Source organism: Bos indicus, chromosome 1, assembly GCF_029378745.1.
Source record: "Bos indicus isolate NIAB-ARS_2022 breed Sahiwal x Tharparkar chromosome 1, NIAB-ARS_B.indTharparkar_mat_pri_1.0, whole genome shotgun sequence".
NCBI lineage: Eukaryota > Metazoa > Chordata > Mammalia > Artiodactyla > Bovidae > Bos > Bos indicus.
This window is the reverse complement of record NC_091760.1, coordinates 143,622,481-143,641,810: the sequence shown is the minus strand read 5'-3', so window position 1 is coordinate 143,641,810 and position 19,330 is coordinate 143,622,481. Positions and strand designations below refer to the sequence as shown.

Here is a 19,330-nt window from a genome sequence, read left to right as displayed (position 1 = left end):
AAAGCCAGACCTGTTTCTTGTTACCTTCATGTTAACAAGTGGCCCAGCTCTTCTGAGGCTGTTAGTAGGCTGGGGTAGAAGCTGCGAACAGTGCTGGCTCTTAGAAGAGAGCCAGTCCTTGGAGAAGATGCAGTCTGTGGCCCTTGCAGGGGTCGGCTCTCATATCGTGAACTTCTAGTGTTGCTCCCAGAGCCACCTTGTGTCCCTGAGACTTGGGGGCCTGTGACACAGGTGCCTGCCCAGGCCCTTGCTTTCCTGTTTCACCCTGACAGTAGCAAGACCACCAGGGTAACCGGAGCGCAGCCCTGCCGTCACATCCGCCTCTGCAGAGCCTTCGTGTCTGGTGTCCCCTCCCCACACCTTCGTCATTGATGACGCGAGGCAGCGTAACTTGCTGCAACCATGGATTCGTTCCAAGTTCCTGCCATGGCCACACCTTGGCTAGGGGCACAGAGCTTTTAAGAGAAAGTCCTAACCCAAAGACCAACCAAAACATGGCTCTGGGTGGTCATCTCAGGGCAGCACACTGCGTCCCTGTGCTTGCCCATAGCAGTCCTCCAGACACCCACCCGCATGCCCCTCGGTGACAGGAGTTCAGGGGTGTCCCATCTGATCCCCTTAAACCCTGTTCATGGAAGGTCTGCCAGGAAACACTACTTCAATCAGTTTGCTTCACGGACATCAATTTTTATTTGATTATAAAAAAGCAATTCTGTGGGTGATAGTTTTGTTCGTTTGTTGTCTTGAAATTACTGTATTTTTTTCACAACAGTAGAGGATTTTGGATAAATTAGTGGCACTTTGACTAGGTAAATCATCGTAATTTTCTTCTAAAAAAGTAAACAGTACTTTAGATCTTCTTCCTGAGTTTGGTCAGAGTTGTAGAAATACTGCCACTCCATCTGAAAGAGGGAATGTGGTAGAGTTTAACTTGTACTAACTTTAAGTCTCCTTTTCTTGTGAAAGGAAATAAATGTAACCAAAAATTCCATCCACCGTGTCTTAAATGTCACTGAAGTGAGAAAGGACCTTACCAAGTAAAGGAAAGAGGCCTGCTGCCCGCCCTCCACACCCTAGTGCAGGTCACATGAGGGGCAGTCTGGGCCTGAAGCTGCCCCCATGTGTTGCTGCTGGTTTGGGCGTGTTCAGGACCCAGTCGAAAGAGATGCTCTGTAGAGAAGCCCAAAAGGAGGATGGGTCCCAGCTCCAAATTTAAAGAAAACAGCCATTTGAAATAACTGATTTATTAATAGCACATTAGATCTGATAGAGTGTCTGAAGAATGGACGGAGGTTTGTGACATTGTATAGAAGGCAGTGATCCAGACCATCTCCAAGAAGAAAAAATGTGAAGAGGCACAATGGTGGTCTGAGGAGGCTTTACAAATAGCTGAGAAAAGAAGAGAAGCTAAAGGCAAACAAGAAAAGGAAAGATACACCCATCTGAATGCAGAGTTCCAAAGAATAGCAAGGAGAGAGAAGAAAGCCTTCCTCAGTGATCAATGCAAAGAAATAGAGGAAAACAGAATAGAAAAGAGTAGAGATCTCTTCAAGAAAATTAGAGATACCAAGGAAATATTTCATGCAAAGATGGGGCACAATAAGACAGAAATGGTATGGACCTAACAGAAGCAGAAGATACTAAGAAGAGGTGGCAAGAATACACAGAAGAACTATGCAAAAAAGATCTTTATGACCCAGATAACCACGGTGGTATGATCACTCAGCTAGAGCCAGACATCCTGGAATGCGAAGTCAAGTGGGCCTTAGGAACCATCACTGCGAAAAAAGCTAGTGGGGGTGATGGAATTCCAGTTGAGCTATTTCAGTCCTAAAAGATGAAGGTGTTAAAGTGCTGCACTCAGTATGCCTGAAAATTTGGGAAACTTAGCAGTGGCCACAGGACTGGAAAAGGTCAGTTTTCATGCCAATCCTAAAGAAAGGCAATGCCAAAGAATGTTCAAACTACCATACAGTTGTACTCATCTCACGCTAGCAAAGTAATGCTCAAAATTCTCCAAGCTAGGTTTCAATAGTATGTAAACCATGAACTTCTAGATGTTCAAGCTGGATTTAGAAAAGGCAGAGGAACCAGAGATCAAATTGCCAACATCCAATGGATCATAGAAAAAGCAAGAGAGTTCCAGGAAAACATCTACTTTATTGACTCAGCCAAAACCTTTGACTGTGGATCACAACAAATTGTGGAAAATTCTTCAAGAGATGGGAATACCAGACCATCTTACCTGCCTCCTGGGAAATCTGTATGCAGGTCAAGAAGCAGCAGTTAGAATGGGGCATGGAACAACAGACTGGTTCCAGATTGGGAAAGGAGTACGTCAAGGCTGTATATTGTCACCCTGCTTATTTAACTTCTATGCATAGTACATCATGCGAAATGCCAGGCTGGATGAAGCACAAGCTGGAATCAAGATTGCCGGGAGAAATATCAATAACCTCAGACAGGCAGATGACACCACCCTTATGGCAGAAAGTGAAGATGAACTGAAGAGCCTCTTGATGAAAGTGAAAGAGAGTGAAAAAATTGGCTTAAAACTCAACATTCAGAAAACTAAGATCATGGCATCCGGTCCCATCACTTCATGGCAAATAGATGGGGAAACAATGGAAACAGTGAGAGACTTTATTTTCTTGGGCTTGAAAATCACTGCACGTGGTGACTGTAGCCATGAAATTAAAAGACGCTCCTTGGAAGAAAAGCTATGACCAACCTAGACAGCATATTAAAAAGCAGAGACATTACTTTGCCAACAAAGGTCCATCTAGTCAAAGCAATGGTTTTTCCAGTAGTCATGTATGGATGTGAGAGTTGGACCATAAAGAAAGCTGAGCACCGAAGAATTGATGCTTTTGAACTGTGGTGTTGGAGAAGACTCTTGAGAGTCCCTTGGACTGCAAGGAGATGAAACTGATAAGGAAATCAGTCCTGAATATACATTGGAAGGACTGATGCTGAAGCTGAAGCTTGAATACATTGGCCATCTAATGGGAAGAACTGAGTCATTGGAAAAGACCCTGATGCTGGAAAAGATTGAAGGCAGAAGGAGAAGGGGACGACAGAGGATGAGATGGTTGGATGGATGTGAATTTGAGCAAGCTCCGGGAGTTGGTGATGGACAGGGAAGCCTGGTGTGCTGCAGTCCATGGGGTCACAAAGAGTTGGACATGACTGAGCGACTGAACTGAACTGCTCTGTTGATGAGAGAAAACTCACTTCCTTTGAATGAGACAGCACTGGGGAAAGGGTTGCTGGTGGGGTCCCTGCAGTACCACTTCCTTCTTTCTTAGTTCAGCTGTTCTTACCAAAAGGGGGTGAAACAGCAAATGCTTTCTCTTTTTAAAAAAGTCTATGCAAAACGCAGAAGACCGGTATTAGAAATGTGCTTCTGAAGCCTTTGTGATGCAAAGTCAGCGGGGTCTTGGCAGTCAGCGTCACGTGGGACTCAGTGTGGCTGACCCTGGTGAGGTTAACTCTGTGTCCAACAGTTCCCAAACTTGGGGTTTTTCACAGACCATGTAGATTTTCCTAAAGAAAGCAGGATTGTGATCAACATAGGATTCTCAATTTCTGATTTTCTAAGTGGGACTTTTTAGATTACTCTCATTAAAGTCCACCCATCATTTCATGAAAGAACATTTCAAGTTTTTATCATAAAGGTTTTTAAACATACTCAAAAGTAGAGAAATTGTGGCGAAGCCTGATACACTTAAAACTTGTGTATGTAACGTCCACATCCCTGACTTTTCCATGTTACCTTCTCAGCAAAGCACAGCCCTCCAGGAAGCTTGGCTCCATGAAGCACCCGCAGAGGTGCCCTACCTGCCTTGCCTTCCACCTCCCTGGGCCAGGGTGTGGCAGCTGCATCCATCAGGGTATCTCGGTGTGTGTGTGTGTACGTGCATGCGTGTGCACCCCTGCATGTGTGCCACAAGTGAGCAAGGTGGAATAAATGCGTTGTTGGCACCTGGCATTTCAGCATAGAATAGGCTTTACCCTGGAGAAAAGTATGGTCAACCAGAAGAGGTGGTTCAGAAGACCAGGCACTCCGAGAACTGGTAGATCCAGACAATCAAGTTGGGAAGAGACGGCTCTGTCCAGGTGCCCAAGGATTTAGACTTTCTGAGGGCTTTGGGCAGCATGAACTAGCTCTGGGGGCTGGATTCCTGTCCCTGCTAAGCCAAACACAGGCAACGCAGAGCATGTCCGGAAGAGAGGGCATCAGCTTCTTATCCCAGGTAATCCACATAACCTTTTAAGAAATAAGAGGAAACTGCTCGGAAACATAAGTAAATTGATAAGGTGCTCGCTCCCAGGCAAGTAGCAGCAGATACGGCCTTCCACCCACGACAATAAAGGTTGATGTAATGGCTGTGCTGACCCACAACAGACAGGTGCTGGTTATTTCTCCAGCAAAGATGGGCTTATTCGGGTTCTCCAGAGAAGGCAGCCTTGAGGAGCACCTGCAAGTCCCCACATGGCCAACAAGATGACGAAAGCCAGGCTCCAGCTGTATTTCGCCACCAGCTCCAGTCCCAACCCTAAAGGGTTTGTGTCACTTCAGGCCAATAACAAGCGGGCTGCAGCTTCTCCAGGCTTCATGCTGACAGAGGAAGGACACCTTCCCCCAAGACCCCCAGCATTTCAAAGCTCATTGACCCAAACTGGTGCTGCTTATTTTTCTAATCAGAAAATGAACAGTTTCCAAGTTCTTCACATGAAATGAGTATGATACTGATAAAACCTCACAGATGGAACACACACAGAAAACAATAGGGGAGTCTCAGTTCTAAATATAGATATAAAAGTCCTAAATAAAATACTGGCAAACAATCTAGCAGCAAATTAAACATGCTAAATTAAGTGGGATTTAGTCTAGGAATTAGGATGAATGATAACAAATATTTAATTTGTTCCAAGAGAAGTTTTCTTAGGAGACTCCCATCACATTTGAGTTGTATCCCTTAGCCAGCTCAAACATTGTATTTTTCATGAGCTGCATGATGCCTACAGCACAATATTTTGGAAAGAGTTATGAGGTTATGAGCCCCCAGTAGGTCCTGCCCAGTCAAGAAGAAGCTGCATGGGCCAAAGCCCAGCCCAGCCTCCTGGCCATGGAGTTCCTCCTCCCTCCTGGAGGAGATGGCCAGCTCAACATGTGGTCCTGGTCTTGTTTTATTATCTTAAAAACTCTACGTAGATATGAAGTAATTCAGACAGAGAAACACAAATAGATGACATCACTTATATGTGGAGTCTAAAAAAATGGTACAAATGAATGTGTTTACAAAACAAATAGACTCAGAAAACAAACTTCTGGTTACCAAAATGGAAAAAGGTTGAAGGAGGGATAAATTGAGAGTTTTGAGTTTAGATATAAAATACTACATATAAAATAGATAACCATATGGCAGAAACCAAAACAGTATTGTAAAGCAATTATCTTCCAATTAAAATATATTGAAAGTTTTTAAATGCTGCTAAGAACAATCAGGAGAAGGCAATGGCACCCCACTCCAGCACTCTTGCCTGGAAAATCCCATGGACAGAGGAGCCTGGTAGGCTGCAGTCCATGAGGTCGCTATGAGTCGGACACGACTGAGCAACTTCACTTTGACTTTTCACTTTCATGCATTGGAGAAGGAAATGGCAACCCACTCCAGTATTCTTGCCTGGAGAATCCCACGGATGGGGGAGCCTGGTGGGCTGCCGTCTATGGGGTTGCACAGAGTTGGACACGACTGAAGTGACTTAGCAGCAGCAGCAACAACAAGAACAATCATGAAAAAAATAACCAACAAGGACCTACTGTACAGCACAGGGAACTATATTCAATATCAGTAATAACCTATGATGGAAAAGAATCTGGAAAAGTATATACATATACACACACATATAGGTGGAAGTAGTGACAGATTCCTCTTCTTGGGCTGTAAAACCACTGTGGACAGTGACTGCAGCCATGAAATCTGAAGACAATTGCTCTTGGCAGGAAAGCTATGACAAACGTAGACAGTGTGTTGAAAAGCAGAGATATTACTCTGACGGCAAAGGTCCATATAGTCAAGCCTATGGTCTTCTCATATGACACTGAAAGATGAACTCCCCGGGTCAGTAGGTGCCCAATATGCTACTGGAGAAGAGTGAAGAAATAACTCCAGAAAGAATGAAGAGATGGAGCCAAAGCGAAAACAACACCCAGGTATAGATGTGACTGGTGATGGAAGTAAAGTTTGATGCTATAAAGAAGAATATTCCATAGGAACCCGGAATGTTAGGTCCATCAATCAAGGTAAATTGGAAGTGGTCAAACAGGAGATGGTAAGAGTGAACATCAACATTTTAGGAGTCAGAGAACTAAACTGGACTGGAATGGGCAAATTTAATTCAGATGACCATTATATCTACTACTGTGGGCAAGAATCCCTTAGAAGAAATGGAGTAGCCCTCATAGTCAACAAGAGAGTCCGAAATGCAGTACTTGGCTGCAGTCTTAACAACAGAATGATCTCTGTTTGTTTCCAAGGCAAAGCATTCAATATCACAGAAATCTGAGTCTATGCCTCAACCACTAATGCCAAAGTAAGCTGAAGTTAAACGGTTCTATGAGGGCCTGCAAGAACTTCTAGAACCAACACCCAAAAAAGATATCCTTTTCATCACAGGGGACTGGAATGCAAAAGCAGGAAGTCAAGAGATATCTGGAGTAACAGGCAAATTTGGCCTTTGAGGGAAAAATGAAGCAGGGCAAAGGCTAACAGACTTTTGCCAAAGGAACACACTGGTCATAGCAAACATCCTTTTCCAACAACACAAGAGATGATTCTACACGTGGACATCACCAAATGGTCAATACCAAAATCAGATTAATTATATTCTTTGCAGTCAATGATGAAGAAGCTCTATACACTCAGCAGAAACAAGACCTGGAGCTGACTGTGGTTCAGATCATGAACACCTTATTGCCAAATTCAGACTTAAATTGAAGAAAGTAGGGAAAACCACTAGATGATTCAGGTGTGACCTAAATCAAATCCCTTACGATTATACAGTGGAAGTGAGAAATGGATTCAAGGGATTAGATCTGATAGACAGAGTGCCTGAAGAACTATGGATGGGGGTTCATGATGCTGTAAAAGAGGCAGTGATCAAGACCATCCCCAAGAAAAAGAAATGCGAAAAGCCAAAATGGTTGTCTGAGGAGGCTTTACAAATAATTGAGAAAAGAAGAGAAGCTAAAGGCAAAGGAGAAAAGGAAAGGTGTACCCATCTGAATGCAGAGTTCCAAAGAATAGCAAGGAGAGATAAGAAAGCCTTCCTCAGTGATCAATGCACAGATAGAAGAAAATAAAATGGGAAAGACTAGAAATCTTTAAGAAAATTAGAGATACCAAGAGAATATTTCATGCAAAGATGGGCACAATAAAGGACAGAAATGGTGTGGACCTAACAGAAGCAGAAGATACCAAGAAAGGGTGGCAAGAATACACAGAACTATACAAAAAATATCTTCATGACCCAAATAACCACGATTGTGTGATCACTCACCTAGAGCCAGACACCCTTGAGTCCGAAGTCAAGTGGACCTAAGGAAGCATTACTACAAACGAAGCTAATGGAGGTGATGGAATTTCAGCTGAGTTATTTCAAATCCTAAAAGATGATACTGTTAAAGTGCTGCACTCAATATGCCTGCAAATTTGGAAAACTCAGCAGTGGCCAAAGGACTGGAAAAAAATCAGTTTTCATTTCAATTCCAGGAAAAGTAATCCAAAGAATGTTCAAACTACCACACAATTTCACTCGTCTCACTTGCTAGCAAAGTAATGCTCAAAATTCTCCAAGCAAGGCTTCTACAGTACACGAACTGAGAAATTCCAGATGTTCAAGCTGGATTTAGAAAAGGCAGAGAAACCAGAGATCAAATTGCCAACATCCATTGGATCATTGAAAAAGCAAGAGAATTCCAGAAAAACATCTACTTCTGTTTCATTGACTATGTCAAAGTCCTTGACTGTGTGGATCACAATAAACTGTGGAAAATTCTTCAAGAGATGGGAATACCAGACCACCTGACCTGCCTCCTGAGAAATCTGTTTGCAGGTTTCTGGAAATCTGGACATGGAACAACAGACTGATTCCAAATCTGGAAAAGGAGTACGTCAAGGCTGTATATTGTCATCCTGCTTGTTTAACTTCTATGCATAGTACATCATGCAAAATGCCGGGCTGGATGAAGCACAAGCTGGAATCAAGATTGCCGGGAGAAATAGCAATAACCTCAGATAGGGAGATGACACCACCCTTGTGGCAGAAAGCAAAGAGGAAATAAAGAGCCTCTTGATGAAAGTGAAAGAGGAGAGTGAAAAAATTGGCTTAAAACTCAACATTGAAACATTGAAGATCATGGCATCTGGTCCCATCACTTCATGGCAAATAGATGGGGAAACAATGGAAACAGTGAGAGACTTTATTTTCTTGGGCTCGAAAACCACTGCAGATGGTGACTGCAGCCATGAAATTAAAAGACGCTTGCTCCTTGGAAGAAAAGCTATGACCAACCTAGACAGCATATTAAAAAGCAGACCCATTACTTTACCAACAAAGGTCCATCTAGTCAAAGCTATGTTTTTCCAGTAGTCACATATGCATGTAAGAGTTGGGACTATAAAGAAAGCTGAGCACCGAAGAATTGATGCTTTTGAACTGTGGTGTTGGAGAAGACTCTTGAGAGTCGCTTGGCCTGCAAGGAGATCAAACCAGTCCATCCTAAAGGAAATCAGACATGAATATTCATCGGAAGGACTGATGCTGAAGCTGAAACTCCAATCCTTTGGCCACCTGATGGAAAGAACTGATTCACTGGGAAAGACCCTGATGCTGGGAAAGATTGAAGGCAAAAGGAGAAGGGGACAACAGAGGATGAGATGGTTGGATGGCATCAGTGACTCGATGAACATGAGTTCAAGCAGTCCCTGGGATTGGTGATGGATAGGGAAACCTGGCATTCTGCAGTCCATGGGGTCGCAAAGAGTCAGACATGACTGAGCAACTGAACTGAACTGAACCGACAGTCTTCCCAGTAGTCATGTACACTTGTGAGAGCTGGATTATTAAGAAGGCAGAGCACCAAAGAATTGATGCCTTTGAAGTGGGGTGCTGGAGAAGACTCCTGAGAGTCCCTTGGACAGCAAGGAGATCAAACCATTCAATCTTAAGGGAAATCAACCCTGAATACTCATTGCAAGGACTGATGCTGAAGCCAAAGCTCCAGTATTCTGGTCACCTGATGCAAACTCATTGGTAAAGTCCCTAATGCTGAGAAAGATTGATGGCAGAAGGAGAAGAGGGCGTCAGAGGATGAGATTGCTGGATGGCATTACTGATGCAATGGACATGAACTTGGGCAAACTTCAGGAGATGGTGAAGGCCAAGGAGGCCTGGCGTGCTGCAGTCCATGGAGTAGCAAAGAGTCAGACGTGACTGGGCAACTGAAGAACAACATATATATACGCATCTATTTATCTATATAACTGAAGTACTTTGCTGTGTAACTAGGAACTTTCCAGTGGTCCAGTGGTTAAGAATCCTCCTGCCAATGCAGGGAACGTGGATTTGATCCCTGGTCCTGGAAGATCCCACACATGGCAGAGCAGCTTAGCCTGTGTGCCACAACCGCTGAGCCCTAGACTCTCTGACTCTAGAGCCGGAGAGCCTCAACAAGAGAAGCCACTGCAATGAGAAGCCTGTGCAGCGCAACCATAGGGTAGCCCTCGTGTGTCACAACTCAGAGAAAGCCCACGCAGCAACGAAGACCCAGTGCAGCCAAAAATAAATGAAATTTATAATAATAATAAAAACAGAACTAAAAAATAATCTACATAGGCTTCACCAAACATTACAGTTTTGCCTGTTCTTAAATGCTATATAAATGGAATCATTCTGTATCCCCTTGCCTTGCTTTGGCTCAGCTTGTCTGAGGCATTCGATGTGTTTTTGGACTCAGTGAACTTGAAATTTGCAGCTTGAGTGAATAGCATTGAAACACGTATATTACCATATGTGAAATAGATCGCCAGTCCAGGTTTGATGCATGAGACAGGGTGCTCAGGGCTGGTGCCCTGGGATGACCCTGAGAGATGGAATGGGAAAGGAGGTGGGAGGGGGGTTCAGGATGGGGAACACTGTGTTCAGGATGGCTGTGTTGGGTGGCAAAAACCACCACAATATTGTAAAGCAATTAGCCTCCAATTAAATACAAATTTTTTTTAATGTGGTAAGAAAGGAACTGAGTAGTTCACATGTGTTTCTGGCACAACTGACCACCTGGAGGAACAGGAGGAGGAGGAGAGGTCAGTGGGGGCAAGTTCCCTGAAGCAGGTATGAGCTTGCACATGCATGGATCAGGACAGGCTGGCACCAGCCCATACTTGGAAACACGTGGCCCATTCCCCTCTCACCCTATGTGTCCGCTGAGAGCTGGCCGCCATGACTCCCACCGCTGTCTTCCCTCGGGACAGCTGGTGGGGCAGCCCTTGCCTGGATGGAGCCCTGCCAGTCACCAGTGCAGAGAGAGGGGAAGCCCTTGCTGGTTCTTCAACTCTAATCAAGGCAATGGATGAACTTCCACATTTCATGGGTCAAAGCAAGTCACATGGCTTCTCAGGACTGTGGTCAGGGGGCGCCAGAGGGAGGGCAGGGGGTCCTGGGATGCTGGGTGGACAGCAGCGCCCTCCAGAGTGCATTCAAGGCACAGCAGGCGGGAAAGAGGGCGACATCACACAGGGCCTCTTGAGCTTGGGTAGGTAGCACTGGAGCTCCTCTGAGTCGTGGGGAGGACAAAACGTTCTGACTTATATTTTTAAAGTGATGTCTCACTGCAGGCTGGAGAAGAGACTAAAGGGTGGACGGTGGGGATCAACATGGACGCTGCTGCTGTGGTCCAGACATAGTGGGTGGGGGCAGGCTGGAAGACAGTCTCAGGCCCTTTGTCTTCCAGCTCTTCCACTGGGACTGCAGTGACAGGTCCCCGGCATGTCCCGAAGGATGGATGAAGCTGGTGCCTTTTCACACTGGCCATTTGCATATCTCTGTGAAGCACCTGCCCAATTCTCTGCCCAGCTTAAAATCCGGTAGTTTATCTCTTTCCTGTGTATTTCTAGTAGTCCTTTACCCAGTGTGAGTCCTTTGTTGACATGTGTTGCAAACATCTATCGCAGTCTAGGTTTTCCTTTTCCCTCCCAATGGCATGTTTTGATGAACGCAACGTCCTCAAACGTAACTAGTCCTGTTCAGCAGTATTTCTTCTAAGGACAATGCTTTCTGGGTTCTGTTTAAGACATCTTTGCTCCTGAGCCCCCACTGATACTCTGGCTTTGCCATAAGCTTATTATCTTCCCTGGGCATTTAGGGCTAGAATTCTTTTCTGATCGCTTTGTGTGTAGGGTGTAAGGCTGGGTGTTTTTCTACATGGAGAGCCCATGGCTCCAGCATCTTTCAGTGTGGAAATAGCCACAACCCTCCCCTGCCACACTGAGGGGGCCTCTGTAGATGAGGTGATCACACACATGGACGGGTGCATTTCCAGGGTCTCCTGTCCAGCCAGGGGAGGGGGACAGGAGAGCCAGTCCCCAGGGTTTGCCCCTCTTAAACTGACCAGTATCCTGCAGTCAGGAGATACAGACAAGTTACGGTCGTCCTCCGAGCAGACACGCCACTCTCCTTTCCTGAGAAAGAGGGGATTTGGGAGGAGAGGGGAGGGGAAGTGGGTGCTGCTGCTGAGCTAAAGGGTTGTCACTGCCCACCCCTGGATCCTCAGTGCTCTCTCCCGGCCCAGTGCACAGAGGCCGGGGGGTCCAGAGTGGGCTGGAGGGGGAATGTCCCTCAAGACTACCCTCCCTCACGCACAGGCCATGTTCCCAATACTCCCTCCCCAACCTTCCTGTTGGATGGCTGACTCTGTCCCAAGAAAGTCTGAACAGGTAAGAACCGTGTGGTAATCAACTCAAGGGCTGCCCTGAGGTCAAGGCTGAAACCTCACTCCCCATCCATCGGTCTCCCCTGCAGCTCAGTGCTACTGTCCAGGGAGGCTCCCCAGCAGCTGGGCAGGAGACCAAATGAGTTTCAGCAGTCTGAAACTGCTGGAACAGAGAAATGTAACCCTCCTCCCACATCAAAGCCCTAAGACAGGGCATGTCCAAAGCTGAATTCTCCTTCTCCTTTAAAGTTGTCTTCTTCAAAGACATTGAAGCTCCAGGTCTCTTCCTCCCATGGCCTCTTACATACTGGAGGCTTATCAACCAAACAGTCCCGAGGCCACGAGGTGGCTGCCCTCCCTGCTCCTGTCACCGGTCCCAGGAGCCGCAGGACGGGCCTGGAAACACAGCCCTGCGAGTCCACGTGGCAGGCCCTGCCCAGGGACGTCAGAGCTGCGCCCGGCCCTGGTGGCAGGCTCCCGGAGGCCGAATGACTCATGCAGATGTAGAGCCTGGCTCTCAGGGGGACCTACCTACCTCAACACACCTTTGGACTTAGAGTGAGCTCACCCCCAAAACGGCACCCCCATCTGAAGGCAGACTTCAGTCTTTTGCTCAGAAGGTTCCTCCAGGTGAGCCTGCTTTTCTCAAAGCTGCTGCTTCCTCTGGGGAGCATGTTCAAACCTTACATAGCAGAGCTTTAAGCTCAGAAAATCCCCACCTGTACTACTGAACAAACATTCCAGCACCTGCCTCAAATCCCAGGTCTTCTTTAAAAAAAAAAAAAAACAAGTTGAATCAAATGAAATTGCTGTTTTTTGTTAGGCTAAAAATGGTGGATTCCCTGGTGGTCCAGTGGTTAAGAATCTGCCTGCCAATGCAGGGGACACAGGTTCAATCCCTGGGTCGGGGAAGATTCCAAAGGCTGCGGAGAATCTAAGCCCATGAGCCACAACTACTGAGCCTGTGCTCTAGAGCCCATGCTCTGAAACAAGAGAAGCCACCGCGATGAGAAGCTGGCAAGCCGCAATGAAGAGGAGCCCCCGCTCACTGCATTTAGAGAAAGCCCAAGTGCAGCAATGAAGACCAGTGCAGCCAAAAATAGATAAATTAATTATAGGTAAACTTTCATTTATATACTATTTGGCTTCACTGGGTCTTCACTGGGGCACACCAGATCTCTACTTGCAGCATATGAACTCTTAGTTACAGCATGTGGGATCTGGTTCCCTGACCACGGTTGGACCCCGGGGCCCCCTGCAGTGGGAGCATGGAGTCTTAGCCACTGGACCACAAGGGGTCAAACACCAGCTGCTTCATGGGGTTCAACCTCACACATCCCAACTGCCATTGCAAAACAGGCAAGGAAGTCGATGAAGAAAAGCAGAGATGCAGGCGTCTGACAGCCTGGCTGGAATTCTGGCTCTGCTCCCCATTAGTTGCAGACCTTGGGCAAGTCACTGGCCTCCTCTCCTAGGATAGTTATGAAGATTCCATTAGTTACTGTAGGCCAAGTTCCTAGAAGAGTGCCGGGCATGTGCTTAAGCTGGGTGAAGCTGTTGTTATTAGTGGAAACGGTATTAGTCATTGAAGGTAGGACATGGTGGTGTGGGGAAGGGTGAGCAGAGGAATAACCAGGAACCCTAACAGGCCTGCTTTACAAAGTGAGGACTTGACAGGTGCCGTAGGAAATTACTGAGTACAGGCCGATACGGGCAAGGAATCCAGAAGAGTGGACAGATGTGTATGCATAACTGACTCACTTTGCTGTACACCCGAAACTAACACAACATTGTAGATCAACTGTAATCCAATAAAACGTTTTTAAATAAAAAAAATTTTAAAGAACGTACTGAGTATAAAACTTACATTCTGAAATTGACAAAACATCATGGGGAAAAGTAAAGTAGACTTAAATAAATAGACATCCCATGTTCATGGACCCCAAGACTTAATTTTTTCCCCTGGCTGGGCCAAACTTTCCCACTTATTCTTCCAAACTGACCAATCAGATACATCGCTCCTCCTTACCTGGGACAGAGGAAGCAGTGGAGACGGGCTGGGGAAACTCTTCCACATGCTTACATGAGAGGGGAGGGAGATACCTGCCCCCAAGCCCACATGCAGCAATTAATGTCAACAGTTAAACCCACTCTGCCACTCCTTCTCTCCTCCATGGCAGCATGTTTCAGAAGACTTGATGTTGACTCCCTAAGTCCAGAAGAATAAAAGAATTAGGAATCAACTTAATCAAGGAAATGTAAGACTTGTACACTGAAAATTACCAAAAAATTGCAAAGAAACTAAAAAAAAAAAAAAAAAAAAAAAAACCAAACAACTAAATAAGTGGAAAGGTACCCTTTGTTCACAGATCTAGAAGGTTTAACATTGTTAAGATGGCAGTACTCCCCCAAACCAATCCACAGGTCCCAATCAGTCCCTCTCATCATCCTAATAACCTCTTTGCACAAATGGAAAAGCTGATCCTAAAATTCTATGGAATTTCAAGGAAGCCTGGGCTTTCCTGGTGGCTCAGATGGTAAAGAATCCATCTGACATGCAGGAGACCTGGGTTGGGTCCCTAGGTTGGGAAGATCCCCTGGAGGAGGGCATGGCAACCCACTCCAGTATTATTTCCTGGAGAAGCCCCATGGACAGAGGAGCCTGGCAGGCTATAGTCCATGGAGTCAAAAAGAGTTGGACATGACTGAGAGACTAAGCACACAAAAGGAACCCCAAATAGCCAAGACAATCTCAAAAAAGAACAAAGTTGGAAGACTTGCACTTCCGGATTTCAAAATCTAGTACAAAGTTACAGTACTAAAAATGGTGTGGTTTTGGCATAAGGACAGATGTATGTGGTTGTTGTTCAGTCACTAAGTTGTGTATAACTCTTTGCAACCACGTGGACTGAAGCACACCAGGCCTCCCTGTTCCTCACCATATCCTCACCAGGATAGATGTACAGATCAATGAAATAGAATTCAGTTCAGTTCAGTTCAGTTGCTCAGTTGTGTCTGACTCTTTGCAAGCCCATGGACTGCAGCACATCAGGCTTTCCTGTCCATCATTAACTCCCAGAGCTTGCTCAAACTCATGTCCATCAAGTTGGTGATGCCATCCAACCATTTCATCCTCTGTCGTCCCCTTCTCCCCCTGTCTTCAATCTTTCCCAGCATCAGGGTCTTTTCCAATGAGTCAGTTCTTCAAAACGAAATTACAGGTCCATAAGAAAACCCTAACATCTATAGTCAATTGCTTTTGACAAGAGTATCAAGACCAGTCCATGGGGATAAAATGGTCTCTTTAACAAATGGTACTGGGACAACTGGTTATACACATGCAAAAGAATGAAGCTGGATTTTCACCTCACACCATAAACAAAAAAATTAACCCAAAGTAGGACTTCCCTGATGGCTCAGTGGTAAAGAATCTGCCTGCCAATGCAGGAGACACGGGTTTGATCACTGATCAGGAAGATCCCACAGGCCGCAGAGCAACCAAGCCCGGTTGACTGTGCTCTAGAGCCCGTGCTCCACAAGAGAAGCCGCCTCAGTGAGAAGCCCGCACAGTGCCACTAGAGAGAAGCCCCTGCTTGTGGCAACTAGAGAAGAGCCTGCACAGCAACAAAGAACCAGCATATTTATAAATAAATAAATAATTTAAAAATTAACTCAAAGTAGATAAAAATCTGAATACCGTAATTAAACCCATGAAAGTCATCAAAGACAACACAGTAGATCTTCATGACCTTGGATTAGGCAGTGGTTTCTTAGATATGACAACAGAAACACAAGGCACAAAAGAAGAAAAAGTAGGTAAACTGGAGTTCATCAAAACTGAACCCTTTCGTGCATCAAAAAACACTACCGATAAAATGAAAAGACGCCTCACAGAATGGGATAAAATATTTGCAAATTACATATCTGATAAAGGGTCCAGTATCCAGAATATAAAAAGAACTATTATAACTCAACCACAAAACATCAAGCAACCCAATTAAAAATGGGCAAACGATCTGAATAGACATTTTCCCAAAGAAGATATACAAATGACCAAGAAGCACATGAAAAATGCTTCACATCACTTGTCATCAGGCAAATGCAAATCAAAACCACAACCAGATACCACTTCACACCCCCTAGGATGGCTGTGATCAAAACAAGGAATGATGATAGGTGTTGGTAAGTGCATAAACAAATTGGAACCCTCCTACATGGCTGATGGGAATGTAATGTTGTGTAATGGGAGTGTAATGTAAGGTGCAGTTGTGTGGAAAACAGGCAGTTTCTCAAAGGTTAAACGTAGAGTTACCATATGACCAAGCAACTGTATTTTTAGCTGTCTGTCCAAGAGAAATGAAAACATATGTCCACATGAAAAAGTGTCCATGAGTATTCATAGCAACATTAATCATACTAACCCAAAAGTGGAAACAATACAAATGTCCATCAACTGACAACGGAATAAATAAAATATGAGACAGCCATACAACAGCATTTCATTGGACAATAAAAAGAAAAGTACTGATACGTACAACATGGATGTACCTTGAAAAAACGCTAAGTGAAGGAAGCCAGTCACAAGAGACCACATGCTAGCTGATTCCATTTATATGAAACATCCAGAATAGGCAAATCTAGAGAGACAGAAAGTAGATTAGAGTTTGCCAGGGGCTGGGGGGTATGGAAAGGGTATGGGAAGTTTGGTGTGGGAGTGATAGCTAAGGGGCTAGGGTTTCTATGGTGATTAGAACATTCTAAATTGACTGTGGTGATGGCTGAACTTTTCTGTGAATATACTAAAAGTCATTGAATTGTACACTTTAAATAGGTGAATTGTAGAGTATGTGAATTGTATCAATAAAACTGTTGGGATTCCCTGGTGGTCCAGTGGTGAAGACTCCAGGCTCCCAATGCAGGGGCCCTGGGTTCAACCCTGGCCAGGGAATTAGATCCCACATGCTGCAACTAAGATCTGGCACAGCCGAATCAATCAATTTAAAAAATAAAACTGTTGCAAATATAAAAAGTTGTCGGCATAAGAAAGAGCATTTTTTTTTTTTTTTAAGCTGTGCTGTGTCTTCATTGCTACGTGCAGGGTTTCTCTAGTTGCAATGTGCAGGCTTCTCATTGCAGTGGGAAAGAGCATTTATTTTTATTGTTAAAATAGGTATGGTCTAAAGTTCATAAATCAAGAAAAGAAATACAGGATGTTGTCTATATAATGGCGATGAATACCATTTGAAAATGTGTAAGACTCTAAGAGATATACATACAGAGAGAAATGTAAAGCAAATGTAATACAAATTCAACATTTGGGAAATCTGAATGAAGGGCGTCTGGAAATTCTTTGCACTATTTTGCCACTTTCCTGAGACTCTAAAATTATGTTGAGGACTTCCCTGACGGTCAAGTTGTTAGGACTCGGCACTTACCCTGTTGAGGGCTCAGGTTCAATCTCTGGGTTGGGAACTAAGATCCTACAAGCCGTGCGGTGTGACCAAACAAAATAAAATGATATCCAAAAATTTTTTTTTAATTTTACCGCTTGCATTTTAAAACAACACAAACTTACTGTCTCTCACAATCCTGGGGGCCTCACTCCTTCTGAGGGCTCTGGCAGAGGGTCCCCCCGTCTCTTTCAGCTCCTGCTAGTTGCCCGTGTTCTTGTCTTGTGCCCAGATGACTCCAGCCTGTGCCTCTGTCTTCACGTGGCTGTCTCCCCTCCTTGGCTCTGTGGCCACAATTCCCTGTTATGAGGACATCAGTTTTATTGGATTTAGAACTTCCTTCTTTGTCGAGTACAACCTCATCTTGAGTTGATCACACCCTCAAAGACCCCATTTCCAGATGCCTCACACTCTCTTAGTAAAAGTTTAACATCTGGGAATCTGTGAGAATCTGGGAATTCTCACACTATTCTTGCCACTTTTGTGGTGATCTGAAATTATGCCAAGAGAAAATAATTTGAGCATAATAAAAAAACTCCCCACCAGAAACCCTCTCAAGTGCCCCAGGTCATCGAGGCTGAAGTCAGAACCCAGGTCCAGACCCAGCCACCCCTCCCACCCTCTGGGTGCTCCTGTTCCTTCTCTGGCCGCACTGACCTTCTCTGGATCCCCTGCTTCTGGCCTTTGCACTGACCTACTTCAGCCAGGGACATCCTTCCCTGGAACAAGGTGTGGTTCTTAAGCTCCCTGCTCAAGGGTCACCTGTCCAGAGAACCTGCTGACCACCTGATCTAGGGCTCCCATTCCTGTCTCTCTCCATTTATCTCTCTCACTTTGTCATTCTTCCTATCAGTCTCATTAGTGGAAGTTTCTTACAAAATGATGTCTGTCGAGCCTGCTCCCCTAGAACAGCAGCCGCTCAGGCGCAGAGGCCCTGTCTGCGCCCCACGCAGGCCTGGGTGCAGTGCGCGCACATGGCCGGACACTAAACAGTCGGATACTGGGCGCAGTAACTCCATCCTCTGCCCAAGCCTGGCGGCCCTGCCCCTGACTCAGTCACTACGGTGCAGGAGAAACTCAAGGGTCAGTGTTTCTCCACTCAGCTCAGGAACCTCAAGAGAAACACAGGCTCTTCAAAAATCGAGAGCAACCAGTTTGGAATACTATTGTTGGAGGTGGCCTTCCCAACGGCCAGGGCGATCCTGGCGGTCAGCCATTGGCTCCCGGAGCTGGGGACAGCCTGCCAGCAGCCCGGTTCACAACGCCTTTGTGGCTTATGCCGTGTCCACGAGCGCTCAGCTTCCTCCCCGATGGGAGCGGTCACCCGGCTCGGCACACAGCGGAGCGCTGTATGTGCCAGACGCTTGGACCATGAAGGGCAGGACAAACCCGCGGTGATGGATCCGAAGCCCAGGTGCAGAGGGCCTACTGTCTGCGCTCTGGGCCCCCAGCTTTCGGCCCCTTGGGGTCCCGCGACCAGAAAGAACCTTGTCGGGTGGTCGCGGGACTGGGGCCCGCGTGATACGTGCTCATCCTCAAGTCCTTGCTCTCTCCAGACCGCAGGCCTGTAACTCAACAAAAAGTATTTATTACATTCCCGCAGAGCAAGGAGTTACCCAAGTAAAACAGAATCGGGACACTGGGTACAGAGCCTTCGCGCCAGTTGGGGTCTCGGGGTAGAGAAGCAGGGGAAGGGAAGGCGTAGGCGGGGCGGGCGGGGGTCCCGGGAGCGAGGGGAAAGGAGGAGACACGGGCCACCGGCCCCTCGTGGCGTCTAACCAGAGTTCGGTGTGGGGCAGTGGGGGTGAGGCAGTTGGGGAGGGAGGGGGGCGGTGCGCTAGGGGCATGGCGAGGGGGCGGGTACGAGCGAGGTGTGGGTGGGGCC

The 19,330-nt window shown here is 46.0% G+C and overlaps 1 long non-coding RNA gene across 8 annotated transcripts; it reads right to left on the bottom strand.

Annotated features, from left to right (window-relative positions):
- Window positions 1–327: 327 nt before the first annotated feature.
- On the bottom strand, window positions 328–19,234 carry LOC139184795 (uncharacterized). 8 transcript variants are annotated; one of them, XR_011568315.1, is made up of 5 exons: window positions 19,062–19,234; window positions 17,571–17,745; window positions 16,531–16,632; window positions 3,324–14,204; window positions 328–902 (listed from the first exon to the last, which is right to left on the bottom strand). It is a non-coding gene; the product is annotated as an uncharacterized lncRNA (long non-coding RNA). The 8 variants fall into 8 exon arrangements; XR_011568310.1 differs by lacking the exon at window positions 19,062–19,234 and adding an exon at window positions 18,835–19,055; XR_011568314.1 differs by lacking the exon at window positions 19,062–19,234 and adding an exon at window positions 18,933–19,055.
- Between the last annotated feature and the right edge of the window lie 96 nt (window positions 19,235–19,330).